Source organism: Psammomys obesus, unplaced genomic scaffold (assembly GCF_907164565.1).
Source record: "Psammomys obesus unplaced genomic scaffold, mPsaObe1.curated_primary_1811, whole genome shotgun sequence".
In the NCBI taxonomy this organism is placed as follows: Eukaryota; Metazoa; Chordata; class Mammalia; order Rodentia; family Muridae; genus Psammomys; species Psammomys obesus.
Genome location: NW_026585644.1, coordinates 25,136,055 through 25,151,441, shown reverse-complemented (window position 1 = coordinate 25,151,441; position 15,387 = coordinate 25,136,055). Strand labels below are relative to the sequence as shown.

At 39.9% G+C, this 15,387-nt stretch overlaps 1 pseudogene; it reads left to right on the top strand.

The window, feature by feature from the left end:
* Positions 1 to 647: 647 nt before the first annotated feature.
* Positions 648 to 765, top strand: LOC129691459 (small nucleolar RNA SNORA17; annotated as a pseudogene).
* The last annotated feature ends 14,622 nt before the right edge of the window (positions 766 to 15,387 follow it).

The window sequence follows — 15,387 nt, the reverse complement described above, 5'->3', positions numbered from 1 at the left end:
TATATATACATACATACATATATTTCTGTCAAAAACTGTGAATGGCGAAAGCTTATAAATCTCAAAAAGAACTGTGAAGTGTTAAAGATTTCACAGTTGGAAGTTGCCAAACTGTCTTGTTACAGTTTCAGGATGATATAGAAGCTATGAGACCATGGGGTCAGATACAGAACATAGCTTATTACTCACAGCAGTGGCAGAATCTAGGATTCCATTACTTTCTTGGCCAGTTCCCAATTCCAAACTTCAGAAGGTGATGTGGAAAGCTCCAGGTGTTGTTTGTTTTCATTTGGTGCTGCTGCATTATATAAATTTTGAGCCTAGGAAATGACAATCCCCTCTAATAACTTCTCTGGAAATTGAATTGATATTTGCTCTACTACAAGAGATACTTGCTTTACAAACAAGATGGAAAATGTGGTTTAAAACAAACGTCATTAATATCACTGTTTACAAGATAAGCCAAAATGCAGAAGGCCAATAGAGAGTTGTGTTATCAACAGGTCTGACTCCATCCATTTCAAGCATCTTGATTTGTGCCTGATTTTCTCATGACTTTATTCGCTATTTTGCCACTTCAAATAATCTGACTGATAGGTGCTATAACCAACTTATAACATACAACACTCAATTAGGACTGCTATGACTCTGTCCTAGAGGCATTGCAGATGTGGCTGTTGTGTCACATGTGTGTCAGGAAGTGGCAGAGAGTAGAGAGCCTAGGTTTCCACTCAGTGTTCTGGGAATGATTAGTAGCCTAACGTTTCCTAAAAGAGTAAGGCTCAGACCACCACCAGTCCGATGCCAGGGGACCCAGACAGGGAGCTAACCCGAGACCACTACCATTCCGGCACCAGGCAGGCCAGGCCAGGCTCCCAGGAATAGAAGCAAGCCAGAAACTAGAAGAACCCCAGATACCAGGTGATAGTAGGCCAGAGACCCTTGCAAGGGACCACTAGCATGGGCTGGGTGAGAAACAAACCTGCATCGCACCTGGGCAGCACAGTAGAGCACGCCCTGGATGTGGGGGTTTCAGGTGAGCTGGCCCTGAGGTTGTAAGCACAGGAGAGCTGGCTTTACCTCTTGACTGCTGTGTAGTGTCATAGACAAAGGGGAGACACTCTCCTATCTTCTCTTGTCCCTCACCATCTATGGCAGACTGTAGAACTTGCCCTGGAGTCAGTGGAAGTACTGGCCATATCCCTCACCAACTGCAAAACTCAGGATAGTAGGGCCCTGCACCTCACCTTGGCACCAAGGCGGAGCTGGCACTGGTTTCAGGAATTGCTGGTGACCCAGCCCTAAGGGTGTGAGAAAGGACAGCTAGTAGGCTTACCAGCTCAGATACCTCTTAGGCCCAGATACAGGGCTTTGAACTGGCCTATCCCAACATCTTCCTCACCTGTGAACTGCCAAAGTGCATGAAGGGGCCAGTCCTACAGATCCAAAACTACAGAGTCTCAATGACACATGACAACAACAGGATATCTGAGAGTAGTCTCAGTGGGGTTCCAGTATTGATAGAGTAACAGAAGCCAGAGGCTTCATACCAGACCAAATTAGTCACTGTAATGAACATTTCCAAGCAAAGAGGTCTAAACAAAAGGCAATACTGTAGGACACACTGTGATACACTACAGTGTCCTCAACAAGATTTCTTTTGTCTGTTGGAGGGGAGGTTGTAAGGTATGAGGGGAGGAAAGGAATTGAGGTGAATGATATGAAATTCTCAAAAAAAAAAAAATCAGAAGTTTTTTTAAACACTATGAACACTTCAATGATCAAGAGTCAAATTGAAGTTTTGGCCTCAGATTTCCTCAGAATCTAAAATTTAGACCATTCAATCTCTAAAATCCTTCTTACCCTTAAGTTTCCATATTGCTGTTTCTACCTGGCCAGGTATTGATTAAGACTGTGTTAATGGTTGAGCAGATGTCCTTATTGTATACTTGAGCATCTTTTGGATATATGCCTACCAGTGGTATAGCTGGATTTTGAGGAAGCACTATTCCTACTTCTCTGAAATAACACCAGATTGATTCACAAAGTGATTGTACAAGTTTACATTCCCACCAGCAGCAGAGCAGAGTTCCCCTTTCTCCACATCCTCTCCAGCATGTGTTGTCACTTGAGTTATTCATCTTAGCCATTCTGATGGGTGTAAGGTGAAATCTCAGGGTCATTTTGATTTGCATTTCCCTGATGACTAAGGACATTGAACATTTCTTTGTTTTTCTACCATTTGACATTCCTCTATTGAGAATTCTCTGTTTAGCTCTGTACCCCATTTTTAATTGGATTACTTGATTTGTTGTTGTTTAACTTCTTAAGTTCTTTATATATTCTGGATATTAGCCCTCTGTCAGATATAGGGTTGATGAAGATCCTTTCCAATCTGTAGGCAGTCGTTTTGTTTTAAGGACAGTGTCCTTTGATTTACAAAAGCTTTTCAGTTTCATGAGGTCCCATTTATTGATTGTTGCTCTTAGAGCCTGTGCTGTTGGTGTTCTGTTCAGGAAGTTGTCTCCTGTGCCAATGAGTTCAAGGCTCTTCCCCACTTCTTCTAACAAGTTTAGTGTGTCTAATTTTGTATTGAGGTCTTTGATCCACTTGGACTTTAGTTTTGTAGAAGCTTTATTTGTAACAGCCAGAAGCTGGAAACATCCCAGATGCCCCTCAGTTGAGAAATGGATACAGAAATTGTGGTACATCTACACAATGGAAGATTACTCAGTGATAGAAAAAAAAAATCATGAAATTTGCAGGTAAATGGTGGGAACTGGAAAAGATCATCCTGAGTGAGATGTCCCAGAAGCAGAAAGACACACAGGGTATATACTCACTCATTAGTGGATATTAGACATATAATATAGGATAAACATAATAAATTCTGTACACCTAAGGAAACTAATCAAGAAGGAGGACTCTGGCTAAGATGCTCAATCCCCATTCAGAAAGGCAAACGGGATAGACATCAGAGGAGGGAGAAAACAGGGAACAGGACAGGAGCCTACCACAGAGGGCCTCTGAAAGGCTCTACCCTGCAGGGTATCTAGGCAGATGCTGAGACTCATAGTCAAACTTTGAGCAGAGTGCAGGGAATCTCATGAAAGAAGTGGGAGATAGTAAGACCTGGAGAGGACAGGAGCTTCACAAGGACAGCAACAGATCCAAATTGTCTGGGCACAGGGGTCTTTTCTGAAACTGATACTCCAGCAAAGGATCACTCATGGAGATGGCCTGGAACCCCTGCATGAAGGTAGTCTATGGCAGTTCAGTGTCCAAGTGGGCCTCCATAGTAATGGGGACAGGGGCTGTCTCTGACATAAACTGATTGGCCTGTTCTTTGATCACCTCCTTCTGAGGGGGGAGCAGCCTTACCAGGCCACAGATGAAAACAATGCAGCCACTCCTGATGAGACCTGATAGACTAGGATCAGAGGGAAGGGGAGGAGGAGGACCTCCCTTATCAGTAGACTGGGAAAGGGACACAGGTGGGGAAGAGGGAGGATGGGATTGGGAGGGGAGGAGGAAGGGAGGTACAGGGGGGATACAAAGTGAATAAACTGTATTTAATAAAAATAATTTTAAAATAAATAAACAAATAATAAAAAAGGAGACGAAACTTCTTTTGGCACTTAAGACCAAAATCTGGAATAAAATGAGCAGCTAGAACTCAAAAAAAGAAAAGAAAAGAAAAAAGACTGTATTAATGATGTTCCACTTTAATTGGCAAGGTGGAGATCTAGCTAAATTCTAATATCTATCCCAGCCCTTATTGTTGAGTTGAGATTGACTACAATGCTTCCCCAGTTCAAACTTTGTCTTTAATATATTTATCTAAAGGAAAGGACAAATGTCATATTACATTTTCTAGTGGGTGATTTTCACCGCAAGAAAATATACCATTTTTGTAGCATATGCAAATATGAATTGATTCTTTTCTGATGAAGCATGTTCAAGTAATTAGAGATCTCTAAAATCGCATAAAGTTTGAATAAGTTACTGTTGATTGATGACATTAATCTTAATCTCTAAGAACCTACTGTATTGTGTTTTAGTGTTTCCTGGCTTCTAGGCAAGGAGCGCCATCTCAAAGGTGAGCCTGTCATCACTACAGGAAAGTGCTGGAGGTCTTTTATATATGGGATAGGACTTGACGGGGCTTCCGGCTGAGCTTCGCATCCAGCAGGAGTTGGGCTTTAATAGAAAGAATCCCCCTGGCCTAGGTGATCTTGGGGACAGCTGTAAGCCCAGCCAGCCTTGGATAACTATCCGTGAAATAACTGACAATGAGGAAGAAAAGGCAAGAGAAATGTGGGTGGAATTGGTGTGGAACATGTCCGAGCACAGAGCCTGTATTGCTACTTCAGCTAATTGTTCAGTAGACTCCCCACACCACACCTGGCAGGGGAATGCCAAGTCCAACAGTTAGTGAAGCCTGAGGCTCTGACAACAATTCTAGACATAAGCACCTAAAAGGAACTCTAGTAACAACTCTGAAGGACCATATGTCTTCCTCATCTCTCCAAGTGTGAGGTATTCCCTCACTACAAATCAGGGTTGCTGGTGTCTATCCATTTCCACAAAATTGGCATGGCTTATTCCAGTAGCTATGTCTGTAGGTTTTGTTTTATATTCTATTGTTTCACATTCATTCCTTTCTGGTAATTATATCTTGTGTTTAGGAGAGTCAGGAGTAAAAGCAATAAGGCTTGGGGCTGAAGAAAGAACTCAGTGGTTAAGGGCACTGACTGCTCTTCCAGAGGACCTGGGTTCATTCCTAGTCCAACATGGGAGCTATAGGGGATCTGACCATCACTCACACAGACATACATGCAGGCAAAACAATGATGCACATGAAACAGAAACAATTTTAAATATCAGCTACAAAGGGGAGAGGTTAATAAAACTGGCTCTCAGAAATGGCCTGCCAATCCGGTCTCCTTTTCATTGCACAGTAATCAGAGTGCAAACACCAATCAAACACACCAAGTAAGAACAGTTTCACCACGACCCTCAGCAATCAATAACATTTCAATATATATGTGTGGGTGGTGTGAGTACATACATACATGTCTACACAGATTTTTGTAGACGCATATAGATATGTAAATTTAAATCTTTTCAACACTTGATCATCAAGCAGAAATCTGTCTAGAGGAAGTTGTATTTCTTTGGACATCAAGCAAAAATCTGTCTAGAGAAAGTTGTATTTCTTTGGACAACCATATTGAGTAAACAAACTGCCTTCCTCAGATGTGTAGACCAGGTAAAGTTTTTAATGGGAGGCTCAGAAATGTTGCCGAGACAGTATCTGAGGACTCACTTCTAACATCGATAATATTGTGCCTGATTACTAACTCTAGATGGTCAGGAGTGTGGAAGTTCTATGAGGTAGCTTGACTTTATGTAGGGTTGGGGATAAAAGCTGAATTTCTATTAGACAAACAAGAGCTTGATAGTGGGTTTTAGCGGTATGACTAATACTGATATTAGTCACAAAAGCCTTAATACATTAGCATTCACTAACAGGGCAGCTTTTCTTCCATCTAAAATCACAAGGCTTGTGATTGATGAGGCTCCACCAATACACTTGAGTAAGTACGAAACTGCCAATCAGTAAGGAGCAAATGAGATATCCCCTAGCTACCATGAAATAATTGGGTAAGCAATAGTTATCTGTGAGGAAACATACTGTTGTGTTTTTTTTTCTAGTTGCTACACAAGCACACACATGCAGGTACACACATACACACACACACACACAACAGAGTACATGTGTGAAAATTAGAGGGTAACTAGATGCAGTTCTTTCCTTCTACCTCATGAGTCTCAGGGAACTGAGCTCAAGTCATCAGACTTGGTAGAAAGTACCTTACATGCAGAACCATCTCACCAAACCAAACACTTACTTTTTTTCCCTTCCATTAATTCAAATCAATTCCATTGATCAACCTGTCATGCCAATACCAAGCAGTTTTTATTACTATTGCTCTGTAGTACAGCTTAAAATCAAGAATGGTGATACCTCCAGAAGTTCTTTTATTGTACAGGATTATTTTAGGTATCATAGTTTTTGTTGTTGTTTTTCCATATGAAGTAGAGATTTGTTCTTTTAAGGTCTGTAAAGAATTATGTTGATATTTTGATAAGAATTGCATTGAATCTGTAGATTGCTCTTGGCAGGATGCCATTTTTACTATGTTACTCCTACCAATCCATGAGCATGGGCGATGTTTCCATCTTCTGATATCTTCTTCAATTTCTCTCTTCAGAGGCTTAAAGTTCTTGTCATACGGGTCTTTCATTTGCTAGGTTAGAGTTACACCACAATATTATTTATAGCTATTGTAAAGGGTGTCATTTCCCTAATTTCTTTCTCAGCCTGCTTGTCATGTGTATCCAAGAGAGCTACTGATTTTTTTTTTTAGTTAATTTTGTATCTAGGCACTTTGCTAAAGTTGTTTATCAGCTATAGCAGTTCTCTTGTAGGATTTTAGGTTCACTTTTGTATACTATCATATTATCTGTGAACAGGGATACTTTAACTTTTTCCTTTCAATTTGTATCCCCTTGATCTTAGTTGTCTTATTGCTCTAGCTAAGATTTCAAGTATTATATTGAAGAGATATGGAGAGAATGGAAATCCTTGTGTTTAGGTATGTGCCTTGTATCCCTGATCTCTCAATACTTTTTTTTTTTTTTTTTGGTTTTAGTTTTTTCAAGACAGGGTTTCTCTGTGTAGCCTTGGCTGTTATGCACTCAATTTGTAGACCAGGCTGGTGTTGAACTCAAAGATATCTGCCAGCTTCTGCCTCCCTGAGTATGGGGATTAAACGTATGTGCCACCATGCTCAGCTCTCTCAAATACTTTTAACATGAAGGGTGTTAGATTTTTTTTTGTCAAAAGCTTTTTCAGCATCTAATGAGATGATCATGGTTTTTTTCTTCAGTTTGTTTATTCTTACGTTAATGGATATTCATATATTGAGCCATCCCTACATCCTTGGGATGCAGCTTACTTGATCATGGTGGATGATGTTTTTGATGTGTTCTTGGATTCAGTTTGCAAGTATTTATTTGACTATTTTTGTATCAATATTCATAATAGAAATTGCTCTGAAATTCTCTTTATTTGTTGGATCTTTGCGTGGTTTAGGTATCAGGGTAACTATGATCTCATACAATACGTTTGGCAATGTTCCTTCTGTTTCTATTTTTTGGAATAGTTTGAGGAGTATTGGTATTAACTCTTCTTTGAAGATCTGGTAAAATTCTGTACTGAAACGATCTGGTCCTAGGCCTTTTTGTTGTTGTCGTTGTTGTTTTGGTTTGGTTTGGTTTTTGGTTGGGAGACATTTAATGACTGCTTCTATTTCTTTAGAGGTTATAGGACTATTTAAATTTTTCCCTAATCTTAATTTAACTTTGTTAAGTGGAATCTATAAAGAAAGTCATCCATTTCATTTGGGATTTTCCAATTTTGTGAAGTACAGGCTTTCAAAGTAAGACCAAATGATTCTTTGGATTTCCTCCATGTCTGTTGTAATGCCTCTCTTTTCATTTCTGATTTTGTTAATTTGGCTATTGTCTCTCTGCCTTTATGGTTAGTTTGACTAAGGGTTTCTCTATCTTGTTGATTTTCTCCAAGAACTAGTTCTTGGTTTTCTGATTCTTTGTATTATTCTCTTTGTTTATAATTTATTGATTTCAGCCCTGAGTTTGATTACTTCCTGCCCTCTACCATTGCACACATGAACTCATCTTAGCTATGACTGCATATACCTGCATATATGCAATATTAGGGTATCCAAAATCATAGCAGGGACTGAAGAGGAACTATGAATTCTCCCACCACTAGCTGAGAAGCTATTGTCAATTGATGGCAGAGAGAGGGTCACTTGTCTTCAGAGGTGTGGCCCCTGAGAGATTAGTCATGTAGATGATATACATCCATGCCCATGCAGGTAGCAATAAGTGGACTCCCTTTTGTTGTTTTGTTTTGTTTTGTTTTGTTTTAAAGATTACATAACGTTTGGAAGGAACAGGTGGGAAGAATGGAGAGGCATAGGAGAGGAAAGAATAGAAGGTAGGTTCTCTCAACACATGTTAAATGTGTGTATAAAATTCCCCCAAAATAGAAATAAAACTAAAATAAAAAAAGTTCTTTTAAAAAGATCTATGTGCTAATAAGTTTTGTGTGATCTGTGTGACAATAGGAATCATTGTGGGTCTCAAGAGCAGTGGCCATCTTACCCTGGCAAATGGACAGTCATGGAAACATTCTTGAAACCTACCTTGAATAGAATTTTCAGTATTAAAAGGCAGTTGACAAGATGTTGGTTCCTATACCACAAGAAAGCACAGGGAGGTATTGAGAAAGAAAAATATAAGCAAAGAAAGCAGAAACAGGATAATATTGCTTTATAGATCATGATGTGCAGTTGAGTTTGATTGAACCTAAGGAGAAAAGGCAGATGAAAATGAAAATGTAATAATATAAGAGGGATGGTAAAGAACCTTGCTACATTTTTATTCTGAAAAGGCCTCACTATGCAGCCTAGGTTGGCTTGAACTCTTGTCAGTCCTCCTGTCTCAGACTATGAGTGCCAGGATTACTGGCATGACTCATCATACCCAGCTCTATATTACATTCATAGACTGGTCTTGAGGATCTATTAAAGGTTCAACAGGAGAATTATACATCTGGCTTGAACCAGGTAAAGTAGTACTCTAAATTACTTTACATGGGTAATATTAATAACTCAAAAACGGGCTAAGTTATGGTCAGAGACTCAGTTCAAATGGAATTTAGTAATGCATATAATTTTGACATTGAGCCTTAAAGGGAAGTGATGTCAGTCAACACTTAGAAGGTGAATTAACAACCTCTAATAAGGGAGTAAATCATGAAAAGACAAGCACCATTTTAGTCCATTTGCTGCTAATATAATGAAATACCTGAGGTAAGATAGCTTTATTTTAGAGGGAGGGGTGGTTAGCTTACCATTCTATAGGACATCAGCCTCATTTCAGTCCAGTAGAACCCTCATGATGAGATTTCATGGCAGTGTATAAGAAGACACATCCCCTAATAGAAAGCTAAAGAGGCTAGTGTTTCTTCAGTCTGCAAAGGGTATGCCACAATTGACCTAAAGAACTCTCCTTTCTTAAAGTTTTGACAACATCACCCAATACCATGATTCTGAGGACCGGGCTTCAAATAATTGAATCTTTGTGGAGGACACTCAAACTAGAGTCTAATAATATAGTGGTTTCAGAAGTGACTGACAAATTCAGATGAACATGACAAGGATAGGTATTCTCTAAAAAATCTAAGTCAATCAGGACAAATGATTAACCTAAATCCTTGAATTATGTATCAATATCCAGATAATATAAGTAGAAAGGTATTGTTGGAAAAACCCTGAAAAGAAATAATATGTAATAGACTAGAGGGGCAGCAGTCAACTAATAAAGTAGAATATAGGGGGAGAGAGAAAGCTTGAAGTGAAGTAAGAGAGATTGACTGAGAAAAGAGAAAGGAGTGTGTGCTCAGTTTGGCATGATAAGGATGAGAGAACAAGAATTCTTATGTGGGAAGGATAACAGATACCAACTGAAAGAAGCTGTCAGCAATGGAGAAGTGGAGACAGGAGGATCCTGTGGGCAAACTGACCAGCCAGGCTAGACAATTGATGAGAGGTTTGCTGAGAAAAGAGGTCTCACAAAGTAAGGTGGATAGCTATGGAAAAAAAAAAAAAAAAAAAAAACAACACTGATGTCAACCAGCTTCTATACGAATTTGCATAGCTTGTACATAGGCACACACTTGAAGGAAACACACAGACACAAGTGCACAGGCAGATGCAGATGCACACACGCACAAATAAATTCCAAACTAAAACCAAGATCTTTCACTGATAGGTATTGCACACATGGGCGGCACTGTGCAGCATGGTGAAAGGAAGCTCACATGGAGGATACCCTGGCAGAAGTAAGAAGACGGCTTCTAGAAAGGCAGTTGGAATGGCTGGCATCTCAGGACTAAAGATTTGTGTGGTTTCGTTAAAGAGAAAGGAGGAAACTACCTGAGTGCGCTGCTAAAATTGTGACCTAGAGTTGGGATAGCACGGTAGCACATCTTCTGTCCCAGAGACAAGCTGTAAGCACAGGCTCAGCAGTCGCCTATCAACTCTTTTCTTTTATGTGCATATCCCCCCCCCAAAAAAAGTATACCTAAAAGAAAATGGGCTATTTCATCGGCTAAGTTCTATTAAAAATAAACACACACACACACACACACACACACACACACACAAACAAAAACAGAACAGACCCATATAATTAGGTTGTTAGTACAGCTCAGGCTGTAACATCTGTTAGCAGTCTTTCCTGTGGTCAAATGTGAGGGGGCACCTCTTGATGTGACTAAGAATGGGACAAGGGTACAGGCAGCAGCAGAACCGAAGGTTTCTCTCTGCACTTCCCACTTTCTTCTGTCAACATCTTTCCCTCAGCACCCAGTTTGTATTAGTTCTATGTTGTTCAGCAAATTAGCTGCTTCTGTAGACCTTATAGGGTTTCTTTGTATTTTGTTTTGTTTTCCTTTGTTAAAAGAAAATTTCAAAAATATTTTTCTACAAACACTGAGAGGGATAAATTACACTTCAAAATATTCAAACAAGCTTATGAAGTGCTCGGCCTGTTGGATAATAAAGAAATCCTTTCTGCCTCCCTTTTACCAACCTCCATCTCTCTTTTTCTTACCACGTTCTTTCTAGTAGACATCTGCACCTTCAGATAAAAATCCTGATGTCTTAAGAGTTGAAGTGTTGATTATCCAAAACTTTAAATTATTTGCATGCTAATAAGCTCCCCCAAATTGGGGGAGGTAATTTGAAATTGTCCCTGGAGGTAGGCAGGCCTTCAGAGGCCCAGGATTTTTCCCCCAGCTCGTTGACCTTCATCAGAGACTTGGATCCAGCAATAAACTCTCCGGAGGTACAGAATGACTCAGCCTCTGCCAGGGTTGTATGCATGCTTTTCCATCTCATTAACACAATGCTCATTCCTCAGAAAACCTTGAAGAAAAAGAAATTCTCTCCCCCACAAAAAAAAAAAAAAACCTCATCTCCCATCTCTAATACTGAATTAAACATCATAATATAAAAAGGAAAAAAAATTTTTTCAGTAAAAATGACTCTTCTCTCCAGACCTGGCAAGAGACAGTATACTTTCTGATTCTCCATAGCTATGTAGAACTTTCGAACACAAAGGTATAAGCTATCATTTTGAGTCATGCATAGATGCGCAGAAGTACCAGGGAAGAGGAAGAAGGTCAAACAGAAGTTTGGCAAGGGGAGAAACATTCCAAAGTTTCTTTATTACACAAGAAAGGACCTTCCCATATATTGTGAAGGGAGCTAGTCCCTTAGTGGACTTATAAACTTACAAAGAATGGTCTATAACATTTAAATTCATAGTAGATAAGCAAAATAATTGAAGTAAAAAGAGAAGGCACAGGCATGTGGCTATATCCAAGAAAAGTGAGATAATGTTTATAAACAGGAGCGTAAGTACTAAGTACAGGAAATACAGAAAACCAAATGCTGTTGCAGGTAAGAAGCACTGCGTGCTGGGCGGTACTGCAGTGAAAATCCCTTCTAGGCCCCTCCTGCACAGTGCTGTGAGGATGCAAATCTGATCTACTAGTCTAATGTGCTTTGCAAGTGCGTCTCCATCCAAACTGACAGCGCTGATGAAGGATCTGACTTGAAGTAAGTTTCAGATTCTTGGAATTTCATTCATAGGAATTAGATCCATCAACAATATTGGGAAAGGGTGCGTTAGAAAAAAACCAGAAGAGAGAGGTTCAGTAGAAACTGACATACTTAAAGAGACACTGGGATGCTGTAGTACTGCAAACTGATGTCAAGTCATCAGCCATGTCAATGATCTCCTGATCAAAATTTATTCCTCTCTATGTAGGTTAATGACCCCAGGGCTGTAAGAAAACAGAGCATATCTGCTTTCATGACTTTAAAAGAAAAACAGCTTATCAGAGTATTCTAGATGCAAGAGCAAAGGAGACCATCCACAGGCATTCTCACCGTATCAGCGAAACATTGTAATCCAGCTTCCCTGGCCATTTCATCTTTAACCATGTTGTGTCACTCCCACATGCCACAGAAGGACACACCCAGAAGCCAGGTCTCTGATAGGTTCTCGCTTGACAAAGTGATGAGTCCGGATTTTTCCAGGATCTCAATTACAATCCCTGCCAAACCAGGGTCTGCCATTCAAATGGACCTTTGTTAGTGGTGTGGCCTACAAAGTTATCATGAGAGCCCCGTGCCAGCCAGCATTTGACACAGGTGGCCAGGCAGTTACTACTAATTCTATCAAGCAGGAAAGAAAGAAATGGGCTGACTGGTGGCTGGCCTGATTAATAACTCGCACGAAGTATTATGGCTCTAAGCTTTGTAGTCAGTCGGAAATAGAATTGTGAGAAAAGTCTACAGCCATATACCTTGATCACACCCTATTTTGTCTGTTCTTAGAAGCTAGGCAAGGTTGGTCCTGGCTAGCACTTACATGAGAGAAGAATTAAAAGATTACAAAAAAGCAGTAAGAAGTTAGAAATAACAGCAGCTGTAGACTCTTCGATAGTCCCTTAATCACACTGGAAAATAGCAGATCTGAGCAATCTCAATGTGATTTTGATTTTCTCTAACTCCGTGGCTCATGATAGCATTTTTTTTTTCATAAATGTGTTCACCGTAGAGTTCTTTGCAAATGTGTCTATTTACACAATTTCTAGCTTCTAAACTGGGTTGTTTGGTTTGTTTTCTTTCTTGCAATATTGAGCTTTTTAATTCCTGATCCACTCTGGCGATCAGTCTTACATCCAATGAACATTGCAGCAGTTCTCTCCCATCCTGCCCATGGCCTCTTTTTCTATCCATACATGGCTGTACAGAAAACGCTTCTCAGCTAGCTGTTTCTATCTGTTTATATTTACGTCTCTTTTTTGTGCTTTTGGGATCAAATCCTCCAGAAATTATTTGCTATTACCTATGTCTCAAACCTCTTCCCCATACACACATTTAGAGCCTGTAGTCCTGAGGAGCCCTCACTGTTCTGCAGCTGGAGACCCTGTGAAGGATGCCTGCAGTTTTCCTGTCTGGTTCTGCCTTGTGTACCAGAATGCAAGTCATTCCCTAAAAATAAAAGAAGTGCTGGGAGATAAAGGAAAGGAGATTGAAAGCCTGCATGGCCATGCTTATCTCGAGAATTTGTAAGCTATTTCAAGACTTCAAGTTGTTGTGCAATTAATAAGGATGAAGAGCCCAGCCATTCTAAAGGCGGCCATGAGAGTTCAGATCATGCTGTTTTAGGCTGCCTTTACATCTGCACTTGTATCAGTAACTGACAGACATCAAGGTGTCCACCATGTCAGCTACTGTCAGCAGAGCATTCCCCTTCCTGCCATGCGCGTCAATGTGAAGCTCCCGGAAACGAATGAGGCAGACAGCACTCTCTCACCTCAATTGTAATGATAGGGGAAGCAATAAAAATCAACTGCTGGAAAAAAATTTAAAGTGGAAAAATAAATCCTCAAGAACACATTTAGCATTTTTTGCTAAAACTTACATTACAGAGAATTTCTAACCATCAAATTAAATATATTCAGTGTGTGCTTGTCTTGTTTTTAAAATGCCTGTATAACTATTGAGTATCAAATATTCTCTGCCAGGATCACATATTCAACACATTACATACTGTGAGAGAGACCAGAGATGGCGAAAATGTTAAGCAATCTGAGGGGGGAATATGGCACAGTTTCTACAGATTCATATATTTTAGCACTGACACTTGTTAGATTTACAGTCACATGTGTTAAAAATACCATTAACTCTACATAAAATCAGTGATGTTGTAAAAAGAATTTGAATAAGATACACATCAGTGGATGTGGATGACACCACATACACACAAATGTTTTCTGTTCTTTCAAAATAGCATATTGTTTTCAGCTAGTAATATGTCATGAATACCTTTAAAATGTATTGCCAAGTTATTTTCATGAGTCAATAAAGATTTTTGGTGTGTGTCTGTTTGTGTGTGTGTGTGTGTGTGTGTGTGTGTGTGTAAGTGACAAAATCATAAACAATAAAGTAAACTTTTTTTCTTTTTCTTGTACTTCCCCATGTTTTCTTCTAGTGGCTTCATGATGTCAGATCTTGCAATAAAGTATTGACTCAGTTTCAATTGATCTTTATATTGGATGAGAAAAAAAAAAGATCATTACAATTTCATTTATTTGAATATCCAATTTACCCAATACCATTTACTGAAGAGCTGCACCTTCTCTAACTCATCCTTTTGTCTCTTTTCATCAAGAATCACTTAGGTATAAACACATGAGGTTACCTCTAGGCACTCCATTCTGTTCTTCTAGTCTGTGTGCCAGTTGTTTCCATCAGTTCTATGCTGCTTTGATTAGTACAGCTTTGTGGTATACTTTATAATTAAACAAAAAAATTATGTATTTCATCATTGTGGGACACTGTAATTAAAGTCTAAGTCTGATGCTTTCAGGAACCCACTGAACTTGGTATAATATGAAGGACTCCCTTCCTCAGCTGGGTTCCCTCCATGCCTGACCTGGGGAACCCCAGATCTTCTAAGGAGAGTCACATAGCCCTCAGGGAGATTACAAACCCAATCCTTTTCTGATAAGAAATCCCTTCAGCTAGCCCCTGGGAAGTCCTGGAAACACCCACCCTATGCTAATGAGATGTCTTGGTGTATTGGCTTTCAACCAATGACTTTTAACCGTAACTGGAGTTCTTCCCCCACCCATAGGATAATTTAAGAACTGCTTCCCCCTCTTATTATATCACCCCTAGTCCCCAATAAAAAATACTCCCCCTCAAAACCTCTCCCACTGCCCAAGGTTTATATGTCTCTGATTCACAGAACAAACTCTCACTCCATTCCTCCATCACGACGATCTGAGTTTCATCATTTATTCCGGGAAGGAAGGGTTCCCCTCCTCCCTGAAGACAGCATGAGCTTATGGACACCTCCTCCCCCAAACTCCCACCCCCAGGCTTGGGTAGGCACTCACCCTGAGCACTCTATCCATTTCTGGGAGAAAGGGAACCTTTGATCTCGAGGTTCCTCTGTTCCTGCTGGAAGCAAACAGTGCCTGAACCAGCCTACGGGAAGCAGAACCCAGGCTACTGCCGGAAGTGGAATAACACATCATGACAATTTCATACATGTATATAATTTCATTTTGATCATTCACCCCCAAGGACCTTTTCTAGCCCTTCCCCCAACTTCACTGGTTCCCTTTCTCTTCCCCACCAGTCT